The 27,048-nt window shown below is 45.1% G+C and overlaps 1 protein-coding gene across 5 annotated transcripts in view; it reads right to left on the reverse strand.

Annotated features, from left to right (window-relative positions):
• LOC133495178 (retinoic acid receptor alpha) overlaps window positions 1–27,048 on the reverse strand; it is a 236,277-nt gene that overhangs the window by 152,922 nt on the left and 56,307 nt on the right. The window lies entirely within an intron of this gene.

Raw genomic sequence — 27,048 nt, forward strand, 5'->3', positions numbered from 1 at the left:
AACATAAACAGTTGAGTTTACCACGCAAAACTGGCTAATCCGTCCTAGCTAAACGTCATTGCGCGAACTGATGAAGCAGGCTCAGATTAGAGCCGAAACATCTAAAATAAAGAGAAGAGTCCCGTTGCGATCGATTCAATGCCCTGAGAATGAAATGACCTGGATCTATGACAATATTCGCACATTTTTCACAAGTTGTGCTCGCAAAATAAAATCAGAAGCAGCTCTGTTTCCAATCGTAGTCCACTTAATAATGACAACAACATCAAAGCGACTCCGTCAACTCAAACTCCGGTAGCATGTCAATAAACTACAACTGGGATACACACGAGAAATTCTTGGCTGCTCCCCCAAAATGGGACCACAGAGAGTAATCAAAAAGTTCCCAGACTGATACCCGAGATAGGAATACAGTACGCAGGAAGTCTTTTGCAGTATGCCACCTATGTGGAAAACCCATTAAAACACAACCTTGAGCTGTGCGGTACAACCGTATACTGCGGTGCTTTGATATATGAGTTTAATGAGTTCCTGGAACACGCACGTAAGTCAAAACACTCCCATCTCAACTCATCTTTCCCCACGGACATGAATGGGAATGCTTTTTATCATTCAAGTCTTTTGTTTTATGTTTTTAATAAGAACATTTGCAGTACTGCTAGAGAAGCATGAACGTGAGCTACTTTGCACATTATACTGCATTACAACATACACATTAACAGTCTAAATTCATCAAAAACTGGTTGAACTACGTGATATTTTGAATGGTACACTACTACTACAGGCTTTTTTTGTTTTACTGTATTTTTACAAATCTTATTCGTTGTACAGTATTGCGTTCGGTAGATAAAATGTGTTTTGTATCTAAACATCGCGGGACTATAAAAAGTCAAGCAAATGGGTTCACCGGTGTTTTACGAAATCCAAACGAGGTGCCGTGTTGGTTCTGGCAAAGTAACAACACGAGCGAGGCTGATGAAAAAGAATGCACGCAACACAAAAACGTGGGTTCACGTACACAGTTTATGGACTCGGCTCAGCGGTCCCCATTGGTTTGGAAAACCAGAGCAGGCTGTCACAACTAGAGGCTGACCGGCCAGTTTGTACGTAGGCTGTCTGTTTCAGCAATCTGGGTTTTCTTTGGCTCTGGCCACGGACCAAGCAAGCCTGCACAATACTCGACTGTGTTTGGCTTGCGGCAAAGACCAAAGTGCACGGCGAAGACATATGTTGCGCGTATGTCAGGACCTGGATGAGTATATTTTTGTTTTGACGCGATTCCTAGAACTCGTGTTTTGATCTTTGGGCCGCCACGGTGGATTCACTGGGCTACCACGTCCGTCGCTAGTTACATCATGATTACCGGAGGCTTTATGCTGCCTCGGCACTTGCATTTTGGGACCCTTGGCAGCGATTTCTACTCCCCCGGGCGGCGGAAGAATGGTGTTCTTGGAAACCAATGTGGATCCAGTACGCTGGGAGTAAAATATATCAACTGAAAAGATCAAGGAAGATGAATGACAAGTGCAAGGAGAGTATACAGGAGAGAGAACGTGAGGAGCACTAGTATCAAATCTCCCTCGAAGGTCTACAGAGGAACTGCAATAGTTCAGTTTAAAACACGGGTAAAATGTGGCTTAAATGTCATGTCATGATCCAAGCCGCTTATCCCCACAAGGCTTGCGGGACAGCCGGAGCCTATCCCAGCGAGCTTTGGGCGAAATGCGGACTACACCCTGAACTGGTCGCCAGTCAGTCGCAGGGCAGATATCGACACCATCACTGAGCGGGAATCGATCCCAAGCTGCCCGCACCGCTACAGCATCAGTGACTGTATGTCTTAAATGTTTTTTTTAAATGTCAATGGCTTATACGCAACGTAAAAAAAGATGTACGGACGGAGTGACATGAATAAGGAAGAATTTCGAAAAATTATGCAACAGCTTCAGTCCGTCCCCTGTCCGAGGGTAGGTTGAAATCTCGCTAGCAGTTTGGAAACTGTACAGTATAGCTAGTGCGAATGTGATAGCAACACTTTGTACTCTTTACTCCAAATATAATTGAGCAACTTTGAAGATTCCATTGTACCGCTTCCCTCAGGTTTGGGAAACCGAGCCGAGTCTGGTATTGCGATTGGCCGACATGTACGGCAACATGTGCGAGGGAGGAGGGGGAGGACTGCACCGCCCAGCCTGCTTGCCCACCACAGGGAGTTTGTTTTTGTTTCTGGCTGCCAAGTTCCTGTCAGGAGGCGCCCCAAAGAGCAACTGCAGACTACTCAGCACTGTCGGCTACACCCTCTGCTCCATACTGTAGAGCGGTCGGGCCTTTCTGCGTTGCGTATCCGATGATGTTTTGTAGCGACGGTCCAATCCGAGAAGTGTCCCATTATCGATTCCAGATACATCGCACCATGTTTTCAAGCACTACCCCGTTTTGTTTCCCGGCCTGATTTGGGAGCGCTTCCAAAAATTAGTTCGAACAGAGTAGAATTCCTGCCCTGTAAACGGATTAACACCAATTTACACTTCAATCACAAAAAGGCATAAAACCACGGCTTTGGGATGAAGCGACTCTTTACGAGCCGTGTTGTTATTTTGCGGGTATCGTAAAAACTGAGCGCACCAAATAAAAATGAACAAGGGTTTATGGCTATTGTAAAAACTGAGCACCATCATTTAAAAACATATTTAGTCAAATGCTTGTGGAAAACAAAATACGCTGCCGTTAAATTGCTCAATAGTATCACATAATGATATGGAAGAAAGCCAGTGATGAGTGCACCGTGAAAGATCATCAAGTGTGCGACAGGAAATTGTCCCGTTTCACTTCATTGGGATGTTATCATTTAATTCAGGGGTCTCAAACTGGCGGCCCGCGGGCCATTTGCTTTGCCGCAGCTGCGTCAAAGCCGCGAGTGCCCACATTGAAACCCACGTTAAAACACGAGATATTTAGAAAGACAGCACACGGAGCTCAACACTAGCGCCGTTTCGCTAATGCTAAGACTGGCGCCAACATGCTAGCTCCAACACTAACGCTAACGCCGCAGCTGTGTAAAAGCCGCGAGTGCCCACATTGAGACCCATGTTAAAACACCAGATATTTACAAAGACGGCACACAGAGTTTAACGCTAGCGCCGTTGCGCTAATGCTAACACCAGTGCCAACATGCTAGCTCAAATGCTAACGCTAGCGCCGCAGCTGTGTAAAAGCCGCGAGTGCCCACATTGAAACCCACGGTAAAACACGAGATATTTACAAAGACGGCCCACAGAGTATAACGCTTGCGGCGTTGCGCTAATGCTAACACCAGCGCCAACATGCTAGCTTCAACGCTAACGCCCCCACCTTACTATGAAAGTTAAATGGCCCTGGAGTTTCATATGAAAGGCACTTTTACAATTTTGTGTGCGGAGTTGACGATCACGGTGGCGTTGTAGCTCTTGGGTGCGTGACGGCATTTTTCATAGAGTGAAATATATTATTCATATACTATATATGAATTCATAATTTAGTCAGCATGTAAAGAATAACTGACAGTCGAGGATTGAGCGTGCATTTTTGTGACCGTGCCAGTGGAGATAGATCAGATGTGGTCACGTGAGGAGTTGTGTGATCCATGATGTCGAGAAACAGGAAGTGACAGAGGGGAAAAAAAACAGGAAGCAGCAAGAGAGAGAAGTGCGGACGGGAAGACGGTGGCTGCAATTGACAGCACAAGGCGGAAGAAAGAGCCGGAAGCTATTCACGGAACCATTTGTGTTTCGAAGGGGTCGTAGGATTGTAATGTTTTGTTTTCTCTTCCCCCCCGCCCCCCATCACCAGGTCAGTTGCACGAAATGTAAACCGGGCCTGAAGTAGTTAACCACCACATTTGGAGGGGCGGGGTACCTGGAACAAATCCACTTGGTCCGATGGGAAAACAGAGTTGGTTCCTTGAACTCAAACACCAAGAAAATACCTTGAATTATCTATTTTTTTTAAAAAAAGGAGATTGGGCATACAAGTAAGGCTTTGTGATCAAGGCCACCTGTGAATAAAAATACATATTTGGAATAAAAACACACACAAAAAAATATAACAAATCTGGCTTGAGAACAAAGTACCAGGCTCTAATTATTGAAATCCGTCCATTTTTTTTTTTTTTTTTTTTTTTTGGTGGTGCGGCATTAAAAATATGAAGTGTGGAAAGGAGGGGGTTAGAGAAAACACAAACACAAGCGTGCCACACTATTCGACGAGGGAGGGTGGGGGTGCGGGTGGGGGTGGCGAGGCAGACCGCCATGACCTACAGCACGCAGAGTGTGAATCATTGGAGGCATGTGTTCCACATCAACCGCCGGGGCCACTTCCCAACCCACTTACAAGTCGGGATCTAAATCATGACAGGAGGGGGGGGGGGGGCAGTGAATGGAAGGGAGGGTTTAGGTGAAGATAAAAATCCAAACCATGCTTCGCCAGTGCCAGATAGTGACAGTGAATTTGAGGACATCAAAGGACTGTGTGTCCTCATGACAAATCGGAAGATTAAAAAACAGTGAGGAATACATTTAGAGTCTAATGAAATAATTACACGATTTTGAGAGAAAGCGGGATATTCCACAATGAAAAGATAAAGAGCACCCAAGGGGCCCCTCCCCCCCACACACACACAAAAAAAAAAAAAAGCGGGGGGGGGGGGGGCAATAATATGAACGCTTTGCACTCATTCTGTCAGCAGTTTCGGAGACTTTGTAGCAGGGATGTGGTCAGGAAGAGGAACAGGATGGCACTCGGCAACAGAACCGCACGAGGGGCCCACGACAGGAAGCGAACAGACAAGAGGGCGAAAGCTCAGTGGAAGCAGCGTCGGGCCAGGGGGAATGATGCCATCGTTGCACGCCACCGAAAGGACAAATACATTCTTCAGATTATCACTCGTTACTTTTGACAAAACAGGATATCAGTTTTGCCCCGGATTAAAGGCCGATAAATCAGTCCAGGACATTAGTCACGATGGAGCCGCTCGCTCCGTTTCTAAAGCCGCAAATCAAGGACTCAACTTGACGTTTGCACGACTAATTTGCTTACCCCGTCCGTGCTTCAGTCATCAGACAGTTTGTAAAAGTCAGAAGGAAAAGACTTTCTACTGTCAGCACTACATTGCCCTCGTCAACTTTTACCCTTTAATCCGTCAATATTTACTAGAAAATTAGGGGAAATGACACGTGCTAACTCAAATGCATGTCCTGGATTGACCAGATCCTTCAGAGCCACATTAAAATGTAATGAGTCCTTCCCTTGCTGAAACCACAGCTACTCAATTTTTAAGGCCGTACTGCGCACGCGGGATAAATTTAGCCTACGGTACAGATTCCGACTTAACCGACCAATGAAGATCATGCTTACGACATCATCGTATCTGCTTCAATGAGAAAATGGCTCGAGGCACATCTGACCACGGACTTGTGGACTTCACGAGGCAACCTTCACCACAGCTGCCCCTGACGCTGTCCAACTGTCTTGTGGCAACTGTCTGGACCTTCAAGTTCTTGGGAATTACAGTCTCAAAGGACCTGAGGTGGGAGACGAACATCAACTCCATCCTCAAAAAAAGCCCAGCAAAGGATGCAGTTCTTGCGGCTTCTGGGGAAGCACGGCCTGTCACAAGAGCTGCCGAGACAGTTCTACACAGCGGTGATCCAATCAGTACTGCGTACCTCCATCGCTGTCTGGTTTGGGGCCGACACAAAAAAGGACAAAATCCGACCGCGACCAACAATCCAAACAGCTGAACGGATTATCGGCAGCACTCTCCCCACTATTGAGGATTTACACGCAATGCAAACTAGGTCCAGAGCACCAGGCCACCAGCTCTTCCAGCTCTTTCCGTCGGGAAAGCGCTACAGATCAATGAAAGTCAAAACTAGCAAGCAATCGAACAGTTTTTTCCCTCTGGCAATTAAGTTTTTACATTCTTAGTCGGCAAATTTACTATTTTCTGCCTTGTGCTATTGTTGGGACACTCACAATCTGCTGGTCCAATCAATAACAGTACTGATAATTTATTTTGAAGACTATCGTACGATTCGTCACTTTAACCTGCTCCCTTTGCACAAGTGTCATTGCACTGGTCTAGAACGGGAACTGTGAACGGATAAAGGGTCTCTGCACAAGTTTTGCACAATGTCGGACCTTGAGACACTTATCTCGTACGTAGATTTTACATCTTTCACGACTTTTATCAGGAATAGTTCCTATAAATAGAAATGTCTCTTGTTCTTTGTTCTTGCTGCTTTGTTGTTCTTTGTTCTGTATTTCGTACCAGGGCACCACCATCTGCCGGAGGAAAATTCCTTGGGTGTGTTTTTTTTTTTTCCCATTTGGCCAAATAAAGCCGATTCTGATTCTGCAAGTGCTGCTCAGGAACTATGTGGAGAAAACGGCAGACTCTACGCTAACTTGGTTGGTACTAGGTTCAAGCTGTGTCTGGGTAGTTGGTGCGGCTAAATGCGCCCCCCCCCCCCACCTGTCTAATTCTCTAAGTATTTATATCACTAAAAGAACTTTAGGGGTAGCTACTCACGCGACACACTGAGCAAGAACAAGATGGAGAAATCATATTTACCCCGAAGCTAACGTAGCAGGTATAGAGTAGGTGTATAGAGCTCGTGCACCTACGTCATAAAATCACGTGACTTTTGTTTACCTCACCATATTGCCGGTCTGGCAAAGCATTGCCCAATGCTAAGTCGGTTGGAGACAACACGAAAATATGTCTTAGAGCATGACGTCCGTTACCGTTAGACATTTAGAAGGTGAAAATAAACGGAAAAATTAGATAAACACGCCATAAAGGACCCATATTTAAGTCGATGTTTTCGACGATAAGAAGTTGGACTGTTAATTCGCCTCCCCTTGTCTTGGACAACTGGATCTACACGTGGATCTTGTGAGTAAGTCGTCGAGATTTACGCGGAAAACTTTGAAAGCGTATAAAAGTCTGGACGTATACGAATACTTTGTTGCTGGATCTGTTCTCAATGGGAAGACGGCTCGTGAACGCGGAAGTGTGTTCGGCTACACGTTAACCTTTGCCGAAATCCATCAATCTTTTCAGCTAGTATTCAATACAAATACCAATATTTGAATAAATGACCCACGGTTTTACACAAACTTTCATTCACTATGATTGAAAAAAAGCCACAGAACGTACACGGAAGCGTTTACGGCCACACTTAACCTTCGTAAACCTCTGCGACAGGTTTTATTTCAATTCCATTCTTCTCAAATGAGCCAACTTGCCATTACAAATACTTTTAGGGAATTTGAGATTGAGAAGAATAATTCCTAAATGAAATGAAGCGATCGCTACACAGTCGTGTGTATTTGGTTGGGCACCATCCATCACGTTTAATTGCCGAAATCCATCGATATTTTCTGGTCTTTTCAGCTGGTATTTCATAAAATGATCTCTTTGAATATCTGTCTCGTCTGTTGTGACAACCAACAGCACAACAGGTCTCGGGTATTGTAAATATTCTCCTCCGGCTCTATACCTTTACTGCATACAGTGATACAAATTGTAGGCCTCATCACACAGCGTTCGTCGGATCGGATAAGATATTCCTGCTCGCTAACAAATAAAAATGTTTCAGACAAAAAGTATAACCTAACAACTTGGCAGTCCCGCTATGAAAAACAACCCCCGGTGTTCAAAAGCGCGACGGCGTTTGATATGAACAATAAAAGTGGAGGGGCGTCCAATTATGCGGAGTTGACGGGAGCGACAAATTCGGGCTTACCCCCAAAACGTCAATCTCCCCCCGTATTTGGACGGGGAAATCTCCCCTCAAATCGATTGCAGCTCTAAGCCCTGAGAGATGTGAAGAAAGAATTGGGGGGGGGGGGGGGAGATGTGAAGAGCTTTGTGGTTCCTTAGCCATGTGTTCCAGCTTCAGAGACTCTCCAGCCTCTCTGGCCTAAAGACAAAAAAAAAAAAAAAAAAGGCCGCCTTCGTTCTCACTCCGCCTGAAATCACCCCCAACCCCCCCCCCCAACAGGTCGGACCTCGCTCTCGCCGGCGTCATGTGAAAATCGGAGTAAAACTGTTCTTTTGTGCCTTCGACAGCCACGGTAGCGCTTATGGCCACGACTCAATTACTCCAATGGGAATCAGGTGGCAGCGGAGAAATCCCCGTCGGCCCGTCGGACAAATACGAAACACACGAGTGCCTCTATAGCGAGACACAGATAAATGTAGCCTGCCTTGATGTCTTCCCGTAATAGCTTCAGAGGTACGCTAGCCGCAATTTGTATTCAAACTATGACTAAAAAAATAAGAATAACAAATATGTGAGTAATTAGTAGTAAGCCAGGAGTACAAAAGCGTGCTTGGAACACATTAAATTTCACGGAAGCTACCACGGATTTCGTCACGGTCAGACTTGACAGATATCTGTCAGCTGCGGGTTTTGCCGCCTCTTATTGGCGTATTGTGACTGAATCTTCACAAATTCTTCGGGAGGACATGATACATAAAAAAAAAACCCCCTGCCATTTCAAAAATAGTTTTGTGTCGGATTAGCTTGCGTGAGTGAGAGGGGCGGAGGGGGAAGAGTGAAGCTCCAGGGAGAAGAGATGGCGAGGGTGGATGGCTTCAAATACTCGGGGTCAACAATACAGAGTAATGGTAAGAGTGGAGAGGAAGTGAAGAAACGGGTCCAAGAGGGGTGGAACAGTTGGCGGAAGGTGTCTGGTGTTTTATGTGACAGAAGAGTCTCCGCTAGGATGAAGGGCAAAGTTTATAAAACAGTGGTTAAGCCTGGCTATGATGGACGGATTAGAGACGGGTGTAGCAGAACTTGAGGTAGCAGAAATGAAGATGTTGAGGTCGGATAGGATGAGCACGAGATAGGCTTAGATGGAAAAAGATGACGAGCTTTACGGGACAAGCCGAAAGGAAAAGAAGAAGAATTTGTGTACCTCACTAAAAACGTGTCACGATGAAGAAGACAACCTTATGAAAAGTGCTGTAATTCCATTACATGGGGGGGGGGGGGGGAATCGCTTCATGACCCAAGTTTTCTCTGGGATTTCAAAAGCAGAAAATCAATTTCACACTTTTTTTTTAATCAACAAAAGAGCAATTGAAAAGCAAAAATTCTAAAGAAAGTCAGTCATATTCATTACAATTTTTTTTTTTTTAAACAAGCAACACAGATACCCTTGATAGATGTTCGAACGGACTAAAAAGGATTGTAAAATATTGCATCAATTTTAAATGGCTGAACATAATGAACAAATTACGTTTGACATCAGTCTCCTTTCTCAATATTATAGCAAAATTCTTTTCATCTTCTTCACCTCTAAACACTTGCGACAACTCTTCACTTCCCCAATATTTCACCACTCTCAATACCGGGGTTTCCGAAATTTACTGTGGTCCCGACATCTGACGTTTCGGGGGTACAAACCGTGCGCAATTCGCCCAGCGGCGTGAGAATAAATCGTCGCCTCATGGCTCAGTTTTTTGGCTCATTTTTTAATTTGTGTTCTCCATTTCCAAAAACGTACTCCAATTATGACCTAAAAAATTCATTAGTGTATGATAAAGATAGAAAGTGTTCCAGTTTTTGTACTCATTTGGGTAAAGTAGCACGGAAAAATGTCAAATTGGTCTCCGAAAGTACACTTTTTATCTTTGCCAGTGGAGTGCCCAGTACAGCGCAAAGTAATTGTAAACAAATATTAAAAAGAGGGCCACTATGACTGAAACCATGAAAATATTGAACTCACTCATCATATTTACACATTAAATTTATTCACTAGTTTTGGAATCAGAAATCAAGGGTAAATGGGATTTTCACCTATTAGGTTTAGGTTCGGTAACACAACAATGCTTGCAATATCTCATCGTCATCATTTATGCTATGACAATTTGAAATTTCGGTACAGATTTGAACAATAACCGTGGAAGTTGATAACACGTGATTTCCCTTCGCGGGCCACATAAAATCATGTGGCGGGCCGCATCTGGCAACCCGGGCCTTGGGTTTGACACCCATGGGTTAGAGTGCCTGCCTCACAGATCTTGGGCCCGGGGTTCAAATCCCACCCCCTGCACCTGTGTTCGCCCCATGCTTTCGTGGGTTTTCACCGGGCACTCCGGTTTCCTCCAACATCCCAAAAACATGCATGATAGGTTTATTCCATTCATCCATTTTCTCTGCCGCTTATCCTCATGAGGGTCACAGGGAGCGCTGGAGCCTATCCCAGGTGTCAATGGGCAGGACTGAACTGGTTGCCAGGTAATCGCAGGGCAGGTAGAGACAAACAGCCACACTCACAATCACACCTAGGGGCAATTTAGCGTGTCCAATTAATGTTGCATGTTTTGGGGATTTGGGAGGAAACCGGAGCGCCCGTAGAAAACCCACGCAGGGACGGGGAGAACATGCAAACTCCACACAGGCGGGGCTGGGATGGAACCCGGGTCCTCAGAAGTGTGAGGCCAACGCTCTACCAGCTTATCCACCGTCCCACCTGGTTTATCGAAGACTCCAAACTAGTGTAAATGTTTTTTTTGGTTTCTCCGTACCCCGCGATTAGCCGGCAACCAGTTCAGGGCGCGCCCTGCCTCCTGTCCGAAGACAGCCGGGACAGGCTCCAGCTTTTCCGCGACCCTTGTGAGGATAAGCGTCTCAGAAAATAGACGCATAATGTTACACTATCTTACAGCGACCGCAATGTATCAGCCAATCAAGTGACTCTGGCTTCAGCCCCGCTGGAGTCCCGCAGTCACTTCCTTCCTTCACTCCGTGGCCTCGCTTCCTGTTTGTGGATCTTAAGCGAGTCTGAGCGGAGGATTTTACTTCGACACTTGACCAAGGGCGGGAAAAGAAAGGATAAAATGGGGTTGACTTTACGCCGTCACGCACGTGCCGCACGGGGAGTCTCTGCGCTATGATTGGAGTGGACAGGAGTGCAGTCTCGGGGAAATCACATCTTCATCCGTGATGATAGGTGAAACGAAAGCACTCCAGTCCCTTAATGCACACATAAGTAGAAAATGTGGGGGGGGGGGGGGGGGGGGGGCCCTCACCGCTGGATCCCAGCCAGATATGTCCTTCTACTTTCCAAATGGGACGCAATTCACCACATGCGCAGGTCTCAATTGCTGAGGGACCCTCACTCGGCGCCGTCTTACGCTACTCAAGATGTCGGTCGGGCCCGTCGCCGGCACCTGAAACTGTGCTTTGTGTTACCCGGGGGCAGGTGCTTAAAAGGCTTTGATCGCACTCGAGCGAAATCAGTCATCAGCGGCGGGACGCGCAGTGACTCATTGTGACAGCGCGAACCATCCACTGCCAATCAGAGAGAAACAACGGTTGGTAGCAAGGAGGGCACAGGTGTCGGGTTTCTTAGGAACGGGGGGCGGCGTGAGAAACCACGCCCGAGTCACGCGTGGATCACGTGACCTCTCTCGACACGGGACGGCAAGCATCGCGATGGGAGGATGCGAATTCACACACGCTCCATCCAAGCGGAACAATGAGGAGGGTCACGCGATCCCCCCCCCCAGTGGGATGGCGCATACCCACACAGGCCTGATAAGCGGAAGAGGCAGATGTCATTTGACACTTGTGACGCCGCAAATTGGGGAGGAAGTGGGCAACTTTCGGCGACAAATGTATGAGAGCATATGTCAATGATTAGTCATTATGACTCATTTTTATACTGCTGAGGCTGGGATTTTGCTGTATTTTCCACGTCATTTGGTACATATAAACAGCTTAGTCCTACTCTTAACAATACTACTTACCTCTACTGCATTTTAAAGCCCACGTGTCATCCCTGTAAACATTCTAAAATAGATATTGCAATGAAAAATACATATATTAGTCACTTCAATGTCTACACGGAAAAAAAAAATATGAGCGGAGAGCGCGTCATCCATGCGCAAAGTTGCGGAAGTGTCATTCGACATCCAAGTGGTCGCCATATTGGCTGCATCTACTGCCCGTGCCATTGAAAACACGCTGTGGCCCCTACTATGGGAGACGAACGCGCCCCTTCTGACACGGAAGAAGAGAACATCTCTCAACCGAGTGAAGTGACCAGGGCAATATTACCCTATTGTTTTGAGGCATATTTAGATGATATGCGGATCACGGCCAAACCACCTACGTGTGGCGGTGATAAAAACAACACGACGACGCGGCAGCCAAAGCGCCTCCCCGTCCGCGAGTGACGACGACGCTGCCGCCAAACCGCCTCCCCGTCCAGCCGATCCACTTCCGCTGGCTCAGCCGGCTCGGCCTTGTCGACAAGGCCAGTGGCGATCCACAAGGACTGCGGAGGCCGTCCTTCAGCGCCCGCTGCACGGATTGTGTACATTGACACATTTAGCACCCTCGACGTACGGATTACGTTCCACAACCCCAACTATTGTTTCTTTTAGTAGCTGTGTACACACCTACCTGTCATTTGGAACCCACGAAGCTCTCGTGCAATCCATTTTTCACGACGAACCAGGTCTCTTGGGTAAATCCATCCTCCCGAGTGTTCGAGCAATATCCAGCAATGCAACGAGACGGCATTTTGGCTAACGCGAAGGAACAACGAGCTACCTTCCAGCAGGTAAAACTAGTAGAAACAGACGTATGCTACTAACTTCACTTCCTGCTTTTTCTCCAAAACAAATCCCTCCAGATTATACTTTCCCCAGGTGTCCAAGATATGCAGACCGGAAGGAGCAGCACAATGTCCATTGAGTTGAAGCAAAACTCCGGCATTCATTCATCATTTCTTCGGATTTTGTTCCACGGCACCACTGTTTTAAATAGTATTTCATAAATAAGTGATGACACATCGAATGACATGATTGCGAGATGTTGTGTGACTAAGAACGCGCACCCAGTTGTGCAGTTTTGGATCCCTGTGTAAAAGCGGCTACAGTTCTTGACCCTTTTTACTTCATGTTTCGCGTATTGCACTCGTTTGTTTTCCGCACTTTCATTCCGGTCAATGACGGAACTCAGCTTGTTGTGTTCTTTTCCACCACAGGCAGGAACCGTCGGGAAAAGAAAGAACCACAAAGAAAAATCCACATGAAGACTAAAAAGCTGAGTTCGCGGTCATGTTAATTGTTCATTACTGCCGAATGATGCCATTTTTTCCACCAGAAAACATGATTTTGACGTATATGGCTTTTTGTAACTCCCGCCATGAAAATCATCTCGCGGGATTTGTTTTCGAGAAGAAGCACGAAGTGACGTAATAGGGCAGTCGCGCACTCAAGCGGTCTGTGTGTACTAGTTTTACCTGCTGGAAGGGAGCTCGTTGTTTCTCCGTGTTAGCCAAAATGCCGGATTGTTGTATTGCTGGATAATGGATCGTGGAAAATGGATTGCACAGGTGCAAAGCACGAGAGCTTCGTGGGTTCCAAATGACAGGAAGGTGTGTATACAGCTAGTAAAAAAAAAAAATAGATTGGGGGGGGACACAATCCGTAAATCAGGGGTGCTAAATGCGTCGATGTGCGCATCGGAAGCTTTCCGTGCAGCAGCCGTTGATGGACGGCCTCCGCAGGCCTTGTGGACGAGGCCAAGCTGGCCTTGTGGATCTCCGCCGGCCTTGTCGACAAGGCCTAGCCGACCTTGTGGATCGCTGCCGGCCTTGTTAACATGGCTTCGGCCAGGGTGGCTCGTCGCGGCGTCGGGCCGCGGTGGCTCATCTCCGCCCCGGAAGTGGATTGGACGGGGAAGAGGTTTGGCCACGGCGTTGTCTTATATCACCTCCGCGCGGCGCGAGATCGGGGGGCGAGGTGGTTAGGTCGCATGCAGTGCGGCCGTGATCCACATATCATCTAAATATGGTTCGAAACGATAGGGTAATATTGCCCCGGTCACTTCACTCGGCTGTGAGATGTTCTCCTCTTCGAAAAGACCTTCCGTGTCAGAAGGGGCGTGTTCGTCTCCCATAGTACCACTTGGATGTCGAATGAGACTTCCGCAACTTTGCACATGGATGACGCGCTCTCCGCTCATATTTATTTTTTCGTATCCACAATGAAGTGAAGAATGTTATATGTTTTTTTTAATGACAACATCTATTTTAGAATGTTTACAGGGATGACACTTGGGCTTTAAACTGCAATACTATTTGACTACAGTATATGCCTGTTCGTCAACATTAATGCTAGTTTGGCTAGCCCATCAATGGCGCTTTGCATTGGGATTAAGCTAGCGGACCCTCGTTAGACATCGTTAATGTGCTTCCCTCAAATACACACCATTTGGGTGCCTTTGCTTCAAATTTAGTTTAAGTAATCTTCGACCGTGAGTGGCAAAAAACAAACTCGAAAAACACTAGAGGTACAACTGTACTAATGTTGTGGGAAAATTACACAATATAAAGTGTGTGAAATGTAAGTCAAAAACGTGGAAAATAAAAGTTGTGCATTGATGTTTCACCAGGCTTTATGATCTCAGCGCCCGGAGCCTCCCGAGACAGTGTGTGATGGGAGCAAAGGCAAATAAAACATTTCTCAAAGACTTGTGGAATTTTAACTGCTGCCTGGCCAAACCCCGCGGATCCCCATTTTTGGAGATTTGTATGCAAATTTTAACTTTCATGGAAAAACCCTCCCTGGCACCAGACGATCTCTTTCACACTGTCGCTTCTTTGACAACATGTCAAATTGCACCGTCGCCTCATGATAGCCGCCTGCAAAAGCCCTTCACGTGTTTTTGTTATTTTAAAATAATACCAAAACCACAGTTAAAGAGATAAGTGGCACCAAAATAAAGGCCTAATCCATCAACCCGCAATGTCGGGAAAGGGACAAAGTAGATTTGTCAAGGCTCCCATTTAGCAGCATTCTTTCATTATTGAAGTCGCACGCGTCATGCAGTTTAGCAGTAAAATGGCTCCATCGGTCTCCAATGGGACATTAAAGTTGAGAAGTGGAAGGGGAAAGAAAGAGCTTGGTTGGAACGCATCCAGGAAACATGACATTGTGATGGCGAAAACAACGTTCATACCTGGGATGCACTCGTCAGCTCAATAAAGCCGCCCTTGAAAATGACTTTCCCTCGCTACTTGCTAAAGTTCTGTGCTCGGGAATTATGAGTAATCTGTCTTGGGCAAAAAAAAAAAAAAAACTGCCAGGAGTGGAATTTTGGCAGCTCTTTCATCATTGATTTTTTTTTTTTTTTTGTCAATTCCTACTGAGACAACAGAACATCAGGTAGATTTGCAAAGAAAGAAAGAAATGCAGACATACATAAATCTGCCTGTAATGATCGGCCAATTTCCTTTCTAAGTGCCGTAATTTCCGTCATATAAACCGCAACTTTTTTCCCACACTTTTTTTCAACCCTGCGGTTTATGCGGTGATGCGGCTAATTTGTGCGTTTTTTTTCCTAACGGTCGCAAGGGAGCACACGAGCGGGAAAAGGTAAGAGTGAGACCGGTGGAATATATCTGCCGAGGAAGTGACTTTTACTGGTCCGGCCCTGTTAGCGCTGCGCTAGCGTGTTACTGCTGTGTCTCAGTGATTTTTACCGGTATGTTTTTGTTTGAACTCGCCCTGTTAGTGCGGCGCTAGCATTAGCATTAGCATGGCGGCGTTAGCATTAGGGTTAGCGCAAGTGCAGCGGCGCTAGCAATAAACTCTCTGTGTACCGTCTTTCTTTGTAAATATCTCGTGTTTCAATGTGGGCACTTGTCTCTTTTACATAGCTGCGGCGTATTTACCAAATGGTATTTCCTTTACAAATGTACTGGGTGAGGCTTATAACCAGGTGCGCTCTATAGGCCGGGAATTTCGGTAGATGAGTCCTTGAGCAAGGCATCAAATGGGCAAGATGCCATCTTGCGACCTTGCATCCTGGTCTTTTATAGAAGACAATATTAAGAAACTCAGCATAGTAAATAAAAGATTACAATGTTGGTAGACTGTCATCTGGTAAAAATACACATTGAAAAGAATCAATATTTTACCCGTGAATTAGCTTCATTCGCATTTTTAGCAATGGTTGTCCGAATACAAAGCGAATGTTTGTGCACTCAAAAGTAGTCTTCAGAGCCGTAGACGGATATTAATTAGAAGTAGACAAGCAGATATTAGTGTTGCTAATGCTTACAGATGACAATTTTGGGATCTAAACCAGGGATAGCCATGATAACCAATTAATTGATCGCAGAAAATTCTGACAGTACTATGAAATTGTTTATGCATGCTGTGCATGCAAAAAAAAAAAAAAAGGGGCAAAATTGAGTGCTTGAACACTTTCAAAGGGTAGGTGATAAAAAACTAGCACGAAGTCGGAAAATACGCTCCGATTGCGGTCTTAAAGACGGTTGGAAAGTTAAGAAGGAGGTGATACCTACAGTAGCAAGGAGAAGTTAAACATGTCAGTAAAACTGCTTCACTTTAGCTGTGGTTCTACTTTCCTGACTGAGTGTCGAGATTTGTTTCACAACAAGAACCAATGGAAAAGATGTTGACGCTGAAAATGATCATCTCTGCCATCAACAGTCACACTTCCTAATTTTGCACATGAAAGAAAATCTATGACTCTGTTATTGTCTCTATTGTCTACCCCATCAGTACTGTGGGCCCCACTGTGGACCATCTGCCTGATCCACTTGAGCCCACACCCGCGGTTGATCCCTTGATTCAAAAACCTGCTTTGAGGCTTGAATGTCACTTACTGTTGCGGCGCCCTCCAATCGTTAAAAGCGGAAAAATCAAAACTGCCTTCACACCTACGTGTCACCTGATGAGTCAAGCCTGTGTGCAGAGTGCTGAAAAAGATCCGAAGGGCTGTTGCTGCAATGCACCATGTCTGCAAGTTGGGCCGAAGAAGCTAAATTCTTCAGTACCCTTCCATACCAAACCTGACAGCAGCGGTGAAACTGAAAATTTCAGTGATAAAAACCATAATGGTAACCACTATTATCATGATATTTGTAAAAAAAAAAAATGCTAAAAACCCATCCTGTTCAGGTGAGCCGGAGCCTATCGCAGCTGAAGACCGAGGACCATCCAGGTCGCCACCGAGGGAGAACTGAACCGCTGCTGCCTACGTCGTCACCAACGACTACAAGATTTTGTTTTATTCAGGTATTTTCCGCACTATAAGCCGCACTGCATTATAAGGCGCACCTTCAACGAATGGTCTACATTAAAAGTTTTTCCATATTTAAGGCGCACCTCATTATAAGGCGCACAGAGTAGACGGTACAGTACAGGCTGGAGTTACGTAATGCATCCATAAGATGGAGCTGCACTAAAGGCTCAACATTGATCCATATATAAGGCGCACCAGACTATAAGGTGCACCGTCGGCTTTTGAGAAAATTAAAGGCTTTTAGGTGCGCCTTATAGTGTGGAAAACACGATAATTACATGAATTAATTTGACATCTGCAGTCTTATAAAAACTAAAATACACACACATTCGTCGTCCGGGTGTCTCGCAGTCATCTGCGCTGTCTTCTCATTCTGATTGGCTGTTCGTAGCCCTCCCCCTTCTCTTCTTTGTGTTCGACAGCTTGCGCCTCCTTCCTCCATTTATTTCCCGTCACGCCGCACTCCGGGCGGGAGACGCCGAAAACGACTAATAATATCTGAGTCGCGATAATTGAAATGAAATCTATTTTCTCTTTTATATCGTACCAGAAAACCCTACATAATCAGATTTTTATCTTGACAGTAAATTTAGGTTTTGTTTTTGTTTTTTTTTTTAAATGTATAACCGCTAAGATTCTCCACATCTAATCATATTTACGATGAATTAAATCCAGAGGCTACGTGGAAGACAATCTCACACGTGACTGCAGCCGAATGAAGCGCATATGTTGGGTTGTCGGGGCGAAATATCGCTTGAGCAAGATAAAGGCTATCCACGGGGTGCCGTTAGAAGACAGCAGGAAGGAGGGAGGTGATGGGTGACCAGGAAAAGGCTTGACCTTTGGGGGCCAAGAGGTCATTAGGACCATTTATCATCCCTACAAAAACTGCTAAACGAGCAGCCAGACAGCTTCTCTCTGAAGAATTTAGCCGCTCTCTGCGTCAAAGTAGAAAAGGAGCCTCGCACTGGCAACCAGATGCCCCGTGTTTACGACACGGACAAATATTAGAATCCCTAAGTGGAAAAACGTGTCTTGCCGGCTGGCACACGGCAGCGGCGGCAAAACGTTACATCATTTACACGATTTAATGAGCGCGGCCTGGGTTGGATCACAGGCTGAAATAGCCGGCGGTGCCAACATAAAGCCGCGTATTTCATGCGTCATGAATGAGGCTTAAAACTTGGTTTCCGTTCAAAAGGAAAACAATGGTCGGAGGATGAAGAGGCTTTTGGTTGCGGTTAAAGGGGAGGCCTACGCCTAATGAAAGCCAGGCAAGGGATCCGAACGCCGGCGAGCCGAAGAGCCCCGGCTCCAGTCACACTCGTATTCACATGGAGGAAACGACAAAGAGCCAATTGAGAGCGGGAACCAGATTTGGCTCAAAGTTATCAGAGTCACTCCACCCCCGCACCCTCAGGCGGGGGGTGGGGGGTGGGGGGCATCCCGACTGCGGCCCGTTAAAGTCGCCAGACGAGCGGACGGAGTTCTTGGGCTCGGTGCCAAACGGGAATGAGAAAACGCTGCCGGCGTGGGGCACAAATAGCAAACGCTTACGCAACGGGCAGCCTTCAAATGATTTCATAATTAAAACAAACACAGACTTAGTGGGAGCAATTAAATAGGATCACTCGTTATGCTACCGGACATCATTAGAAAAATTTAACAAATTGGAGATGAAATGTTGTTGTCGTTTCCCACACTCTAATGTAAACAAAACGGAAACAAATATAACCTTAAGAGCATTGTTTCTCTCCCATTCTTAGCAGAATGAATTGGTGAAATAATCAAACTATTTATTGAATTTGTTGCATAATTCCACTACAAAAAAAAAGTTTCACGTTGATCATTTTTCCAAATAGACCAATGTTGCTGCAGACTCATGCACCGCACATGTACGACCACCAAAACAACATACGGATGTTAGCGAATTTAAGATGGCCTACAACCGCTAATAAATGGCAACCGGTTGGCCCATTTACAGCCAGACACTCACAACAGCCAACTTTGCGCTCTCATTTACTGACCTCAGGTCACCAACGATACCAACTCTCGCTTTTTAAAGGCATACACGCTTAAAGTCACAGATTCTATCGTGCGGAATGTGAGCAAAGCACCCCAGGTGGACCACAACAACACCTGCACCTCACATATACATTTTGTTCATGATGCCAAATTATTTTGTGATGCAATTACTTGATTAAGCAAAGAACTAATCGGTGGAATTGTTGTGTTATTCAATATTCAACAGCTGCAGTCCGACTTACATCACAAAAATGACAATTATTAGATCGATTCGGTGGAACTAAATTGTTGAGTAATTATCTTTTAAAGCAACTGAGGCAAAACGGGTGCACTATTTGGCTGCAAACAGTGGAGGCGCTGTTGAATCGGTTTAAATACTGTGTTGTCTGTGAAAGAACAACTCCGCATCACTTCTGGCAATTTACCGTACATTCATCCGGACTTCCCATATGACTAAACTCACCTGGAGGAGTTGTGTCATTGCTCTGGTCAATACAACAGGGTCTGAGAGATTCAATAAAACGTGAATCATAATAATAATTATTTGATTACTTCCTCCATTGTGGATCCCTTCTTCAGAAAAGGGGCTATGCAGAAAAATTCATCCAGTATATTCTGATAATGTAGCGTAATTTAGGCACCTGATTATAAGCCTCACCCAGCACATTTGTAAAGGAAATACCATTTGGTACATCGATAACCCGCACCTGTCTAAAAGCCGCAAGTGCCCACATTGAAACCCACATTGGAACACGAGATATTTACAAAGTTTTAATACCTTAGCTTAGCTTGACATAGCAACAACACAGTAGCATGAACAGGGCTGGTAAAAAACAAAAACAAAAAAAACATACCGGTAAAAAAAAAAAAGTAAAAAAAATAGCTGCGGCAGCTACACAGTAGCAACACGGTAGCACAGCACTAACAGGGCCGGTTAAAAAAAACAAACAAAAAAAAAAAACATACCTAAATCACTGAGATGCGGCAGTAACACAGCAGAAACACGCTAGCGTGGCGCTAACACTAGCGCGGCGCTAACAGACCTGATTAAAAAAATATATACCGGTAAAAATCACTGAGACACGGCAATAACACAGCAGCAACACGGTAGCACAGCACTAACGCTAGCGCAGCGCGAATAGGGTCGGTTAAAAAAAAAAACTACCGGTAAAAGTCACTTCCTCTGCACATATATTCCACCATATATTCCAATTGTGTGGCCCCTTGCGGCCTTTAGAAAAATGCACCGTGTTAACCGCAGGGTTGAAAGCGTGTGGAAAAAAGCCGCGACTAATAGGCCAGAAATTACGGTACTGTCCTAAAAAAAATATAAAGGTGAGTAAAAAATGGGAAAGGCTGAATGCAAGTCAAATCGCCCCGGAGCAAAGGAGCCCGCCTGGAACAGTGTCAACACATTTCATACATGTAAAGTCTGGAAACAACACACTTGGGGGCGCCCGCTTTCATTTGGACGAAAATGCACCTCGACGTGAAGAAATGAAACCATTTTGGAGCCCCCTCTTGCTACCAGGCAGCCTCCTGTAATATGCCGGGTCAATGGACTGTGTGGGTCTATTCAACTGCTATAAATAATATAGGCCGGCTCGCATGAAACCCTAATCACCATTGTGCTGTCACCCGGCAGACGGGACCGCGTGTTTAATTTACTGCGACACATCTGTCTCAGTTCAGCCCAATTTAATTCCACAATTTCAACGAGCAACTTCTCGAGCTATTGATCAATATCTCTTTTTGGCAATGCCGCGAATCAACAAAGTGCAATTTTCATACATCTTCCCGCGCGCCGGCGTGCGTGTGTGCTAATGGGTTCGTACCGGACTGGTGTCGCGCAGAGAAAACGAGATGCGAAAACAACAAAAGGCGAGGCCGCGAAGAAGCCATCAACACTCAATAACCACACCTCATTATCGGTCATATTCCACGCACTTCATTACATTACGATTCCATTAGCGTGCCGACATTTGCATACTGCAGTCACCTCTTTATGGCCGCCGCTGATTGTAAATGGCAGCCATATGCTGCACAATATCCGCGGTTCCAAAAATGATTACGGTAATACACAAAGTGCAGAAAAAAGGGGGTACTTACAGTGAAGAAAATAAGTATTTGAACACCCTGCTATATTGCTAGTTCTCCCACTTAGAAATCAGGGAGGGGGCTGAAATTTTCATCGTAGGTGCATGTCCACTCTTAGCTCCATCAAGACACCTGTCCACCCCATACAATCAGTAGGACTCAAACTTGTAACATGGCCAAGACCAAAGAGCTGTCCAAAGACACCAGAGACACACCGCTGGAAAGGGCTGTGGAGAAATTGCCAAGCAGCTTGGTGAAAAAAGGTCCACTGTTGGAGGAATCATTGGAAAATGGGAGAAGGTAAACACGACCGTCAATCTCAATCAAAGTAGAGCCCCATGCAAAATATCACCTCGTGGGGTCTCAATGATCCTTAGAAAGGTGAGGAGTCTGCCTAGTACTACACGACAGGACTTGGTCAATGACCTGAAAAGAGCTGGGACCACCGATTCCAAGGTGACCGCTGGTAATACACTAAGACGTCATGGTTTGAAATCATGCATGGCACCGAAGTTTCCCCTGCTTGAACCAGCACACGTCGAGGCCCGTCTTAAGTTTGCCAATGACCATTTAGATGATACAGAAGAGTCCTGGGGGAAAGTTTTGTGGTCAGATGAGACCAAAATGGAGGTTTTTTTTGTCATAATTCCACTCACCGTGTTTGGAGGGAGACGAATGATGAGTTCCATCCCAAGAACACCATCCCTACTGTGAAACATGGGGGTGGTAGCATCAGGCTTTGGGGGTGTTTTTCTGCACATGGGACATGATGACTGCACTGTATTAAGAAGAGGACGACCGCAGCCATGTATTGTGAGATTTTGAGGAACAATTTCTTTCCCTCAGTCAGAGCATTGAAGATAAGTCGTGGATCGGGTCTTTCAACATGACAATGACCCGAAGCACACAGCCAGGAAAACCAAGGAGTGGCTCCGTAAGAAGCCTATCAAGGTTCCGGCGTGGCCTAGCCAGTCTCCAGACCTAAAACCAATAGAAAATCTTTGGAGGGAGCTGAAACTCCGTGACAGCCCAGAAACCTGTCTGATCTAGAGAAGATCTGTGTAGAGGAGTGGGCCAAAATCCCTCCCAGGAAACGTTTGACCTCTGCAATCGCAACCAAAGGCTACTGTACCAAATAGTAACATTGGTTTTCTCAGGTGTTCAAATACTTATTTGCAGCTGTATCGCACAAATAAATCAGTAAAATAAAAATCATACATTGTGATTTCTGGATTTTTCTTTTTAGATGATCTCTCTCACAGTGGACATGCACCTACGATGAAAATTTCAGACCCCTCCGTGATTTTTAAGTGGGAGAACTGGCAATAAAGCAGGGTGTTCAAATACTTATTTTCTTCACTGTATGTTGAACTAGCAAACAAATGGAGGAAAGCACAGTTGTTGATTGTAAACGATAGTGTGTTTACAGGATCTGTACATCCCCTAGACATGCATGTCCAGAGAATGTGAAGGTAAGTACAGGACCTCCAGACAAATGCCTTGAGAATTCATTGGAGGACACACACCAGCAGTCATTTCAGCAAATTGTATGAGGAGGTAATTCAGACTTCCCATTCCCTTCCCCAGCTACAGGCAGCGAAATCCACCCATCCAAAAAGGCTCTTCAGTGCAGCCTGACAGTGATCAGGCCTGATGGCTCATCACCGAGTCTGGCTGCACGATGACGACAGCCCGCACAGACAAAATAAGTGGCTCACTAGCTTTATAGTCTTGACAATCATGAGCCGAGGCAGCGGTGCAGTACGGCGGGATACTGTGGAAAAAACGCCACCGAGGACATGCTAGCTGCCGCGGCTAGCGCGGAATCATCTTTGTCCGGGACCATTATCCCCCCCCCCACTGCCGCTGCGCTCACTCGGAGCTGATGAATGCGGCGCCCAACTTGAGCTAATGTTCAAGCAGCTGCAACTGCGCCATCTGGGTAATAACGCATTCAACGGCCACGTACTCCCACACAGGAGGCACAATAGAGAGAATTTGTTCCACGGAAATCAGTGTTTGGATGCTTTGGATTGTGGAGTGATTTGAAACTGTGCCGCGAATGGAGCCTCCCGTGTAGCGTTGTTGCAACGTCTTATACAAGCTTTACAAAGATCAAGGATGCCTTAATGCAGACAACAACTGACGCCATCCAGTGTAAGAATCTTATCCTTTGCAATTCCTCTTTTGTACGTAGACTTTAAAAATCTACGATATATATATATATATATATATATATTTTTTTTTTATGCCACCACAGAGCCAGCAAAGATTACAATATTCGATGTTTAGGCTTCATTCGGGTTTACATATATTTGTATAACTCAGTTAGGTACAGGTACCGTAATTTCTGAAGTATAACGCACACCCCCAAATTTGACGTAAAAAAAAATCAGGTAAACCCTTCTACCAATGTACAACGCGCACCACTAATTTGCTGCTATCTGTATGCTCAAAATATTGGGAATTATCTATTTCTATTTCGCTAGGTTTGTATTTTTAATGTTTGTACTTGTATTGCTTTTCAAAAAGTCATGGTAATATAATCTCCAGACAGGCCACAGGATAAGCTTGTCCTGGTCCCTGCAATTCTCAGAACAGAATCCCTCAACCAACTAAAATAAATGCTCAATGACGGCATAACATTTTATGAATACTGTAGATAAAACGCATATTACAGTCTTAAATAAATAAACTACAGTAGTGAACACAAACATTTTTTGCATTAAATATTTGTGCATAGTGCAGCTTATCCACAACAATACACATCCTAGGCCAAGACTTCAAAAGAAGCATCCAACTCATCTCCAATCTAAAAAAATATCCATCGTAGTTATCTCTGGTGCATCAATGTCACCTGAGGGTAATGTGCACTTAAAAAAAAAAAAAGCAAGAATTTCAATTGTGTGCGCTATCCCGTTTTGTTTTTCACTGTGCCCATTACGCTCGTACTACGTAGTTTTTTTTACTTAGCTGTTAGCGGTTAGCTCACGTTGTTTTGCTTCCGGTTGGTTTGGCCGCGTCATCGGCCAGAGTGAGGTCACATTCCTTTAAAAAGTGGGTGCACAACTCACCCTTGTGGTCGACATTTTTTGTCTTCGTTTAAGTGAAAACAGACTCACGCGCTGATGTTTGGTGCAGTAGCAACAAATATGTGGCGCTAACGATCGTAAAATGCAAGGCCCCCAACCCCGGGAGGTCAGAGTTCAGGTTGGTGGTGCACATTACCGTAATTTATACAAGACATAAAATATCATATCGAAATGTATACCTTTTTACCACTCTATGTACCTGTATACAACGATAGAATGTGATTGTATTTTTTTATTTTTCACCCGTACCTAAATATAATGCGCTCTCTTGACTTTTTGAAAATATTTTGGGGAAAAAATTGCACATTATTTTATAGAAATTACGGTATTTAACAAAGACACCACCCATAATGAAATTTTTTATAACGTTTGAATTCAAACCATGATCTATGGTTCTTAGCGCATTTTGCAGGATTGGTCACGTGACTCCATAACATAGCAGCAATTCTGCTGATGAAGTGAAATTGCATCTATGAGAGTTAAAGTTGCAGTTGACTCGTTCAAATGAATCTCAAAAATTGATATTGTTTGTAATATTTGTGATGCTTCCTTTGGAAGATAAACTGGAAAGTTTGAAGAAAAAAAAACATCTGACTATTAAGATAAAGTTACACTTGTTTTTCCTGGTATGTAAATGGTTGTTGCCAGGACAACTGTTTCCAAATAAAAACTACTCATGGGCCATGAAGATACAGGACAGGCGATCCAATTTCCATTGACAGTGAAGTACTCAGTATTTGAGTAAATACACCCATACACTATACATATAAAAATACACTATATTATACGTAAAAGTGTTCTATGTGAAAATGAAGGGAAATAGAATAGAAATAACTTGAGGAGAAGTTGGGGAAAAAAAAAAAAAAAAGAATCGCCGATGTGGCTCACTAATCGGCTTCCCATAAAAATAAATATACACGCAGGCCATTATTTTTGCATTTATGAGGTTACGGAGCAGCCTCAATATGAAGGGCTTGGTTCTCATGCCACAGAGATAATATTAGTGTCTTCAGGAATCTCAGTCAGTCAACCAAGGCCAGACAGAAATGACTGCGACCCACCCGGGCTGGATTCTAGAATGCCCGGCGGGCTTGCGAAGAGAACCGGCCGGAATACCTCTCGCTCGGAGTCGTGCATGCGCTCTGTGGAGGCAAACGATGCCATTGTTTTATGGCTTGGAAGTGGAAGGAGCTTATAAATCAACTATAGTGTTCCTTTCGTGGAAATTGCTACCATCTCGTTGGGGGGGGAGTTGTTGTTTTGTTTTTTTTTTTAATGAAAAAGAAAAGTTTGACATAGCCATAAACACGGCGACATTTGTCTTCACCTGCCAAATAGTCAACTTTGAAAAGACCTGACTTACGAGTTTTCCGAGATACCTAGCCTCACGAGGGTTGCGGAACTGGCACCTGGCAGGAGGCGGGGCATACCCTGAACAGGTTTGCAGTAAATCGCACAAAATTTGAAGAGTTTGGGGCCGAAATGAGTTTCCTCCGCAGGGTGTCCGGGCTCTCCCTTAGAGAACGGGTGAGAAGCTCGGTCATTCGGGAGAGGCTCAATGTCGAGCCGCTGCTCCTCCGCATTGAGAGGAGCCAGATGAAGTGGCTGGGGCCCTGGTGAGGTGTTCCGGGCACATCCCACCGGAAATCGACCCCGGGGATGACCCAGGAAGGCGCCGGAGAGACTATGTACACCTCGGGATCCCTCCGGAAGAGCTGGAAGAAGTGGCCGGGGAAAGGGAAGTCTCGTTTATCTCCCGCGACCCGACCCGGAGAAACGGTAGAGAATGGCTGGCTGGCTTGCTAAACCCGTACCTAAAGGCATTACCGTAATGTGTAGATTTTCACGAGCGGATCCGTTCTCCTGACAGAAAAGCAAAAACTCCACGCAACTAAATGTGTCAATGATTTCAAGGTCAGCCAAAGCAATTTATGCCACGAAACGCACTCCCAATCAATAAAAGGATAATGTGTTATATGGGTCTTTATATCAAACTCATTAGGGACAAGAAAAAAAAAAAAAAAGACGACAAAATGTGGCCTGATTCTTGAGGCAAATTAGCATAGCGAAGAACCTAAAATATCACCGCCAACGATCCATTCTGGGACACTTCATCATGAGACGTGCAACGGAGAGATTAGAGATGGAAACGCAGCATTATTAAAGACTGAAATGTATGGATGAGCTTCGACTCTTTATCCGGCACTTTCTATCGCACCGAAAAGGGCTTCTAATTCACGCACGCGAGCCGCTCCGAGCTGTAAATACGCCATACGGTTTGATAAAGTCATTCTGAAATGGCGAGCAGATAACGGGAAATGTTAGAATTTACGACGGGCTCCGTCCGTACATGTAATATCCCGCGTCGCCGAACTATTGCTCAATCTTTTATGGTTTGGGGGGAAAAGATGTTATTCTACACGTGGTGTTTACAGGACTTGCCCAAAATAACCCTCAGAGACGTACACGACATCCATCGATGTAAATCCTTCTCCAAAGCACGGAGAAGCAAATTAAAGGGCTTTAAGATGTATGCCTCTCCTTAGATAAACAGATATAAACAAAAGTCAAAACTCTCTAAATGTCTTAGTTAGTGAACATTTCTAGAAAATATTTTGTGCTACCCCAACAACAAACAAGAAACAGCCACCTAGCTAATGCGGCTAAACGCGATGTGGCAAAAAAAAAAAAAAAAAAAATCTGCTTCGCGT

The sequence above is a fragment of the Syngnathoides biaculeatus genome, chromosome 22, assembly GCF_019802595.1.
Source record: "Syngnathoides biaculeatus isolate LvHL_M chromosome 22, ASM1980259v1, whole genome shotgun sequence".
In the NCBI taxonomy this organism is placed as follows: Eukaryota; Metazoa; Chordata; class Actinopteri; order Syngnathiformes; family Syngnathidae; genus Syngnathoides; species Syngnathoides biaculeatus.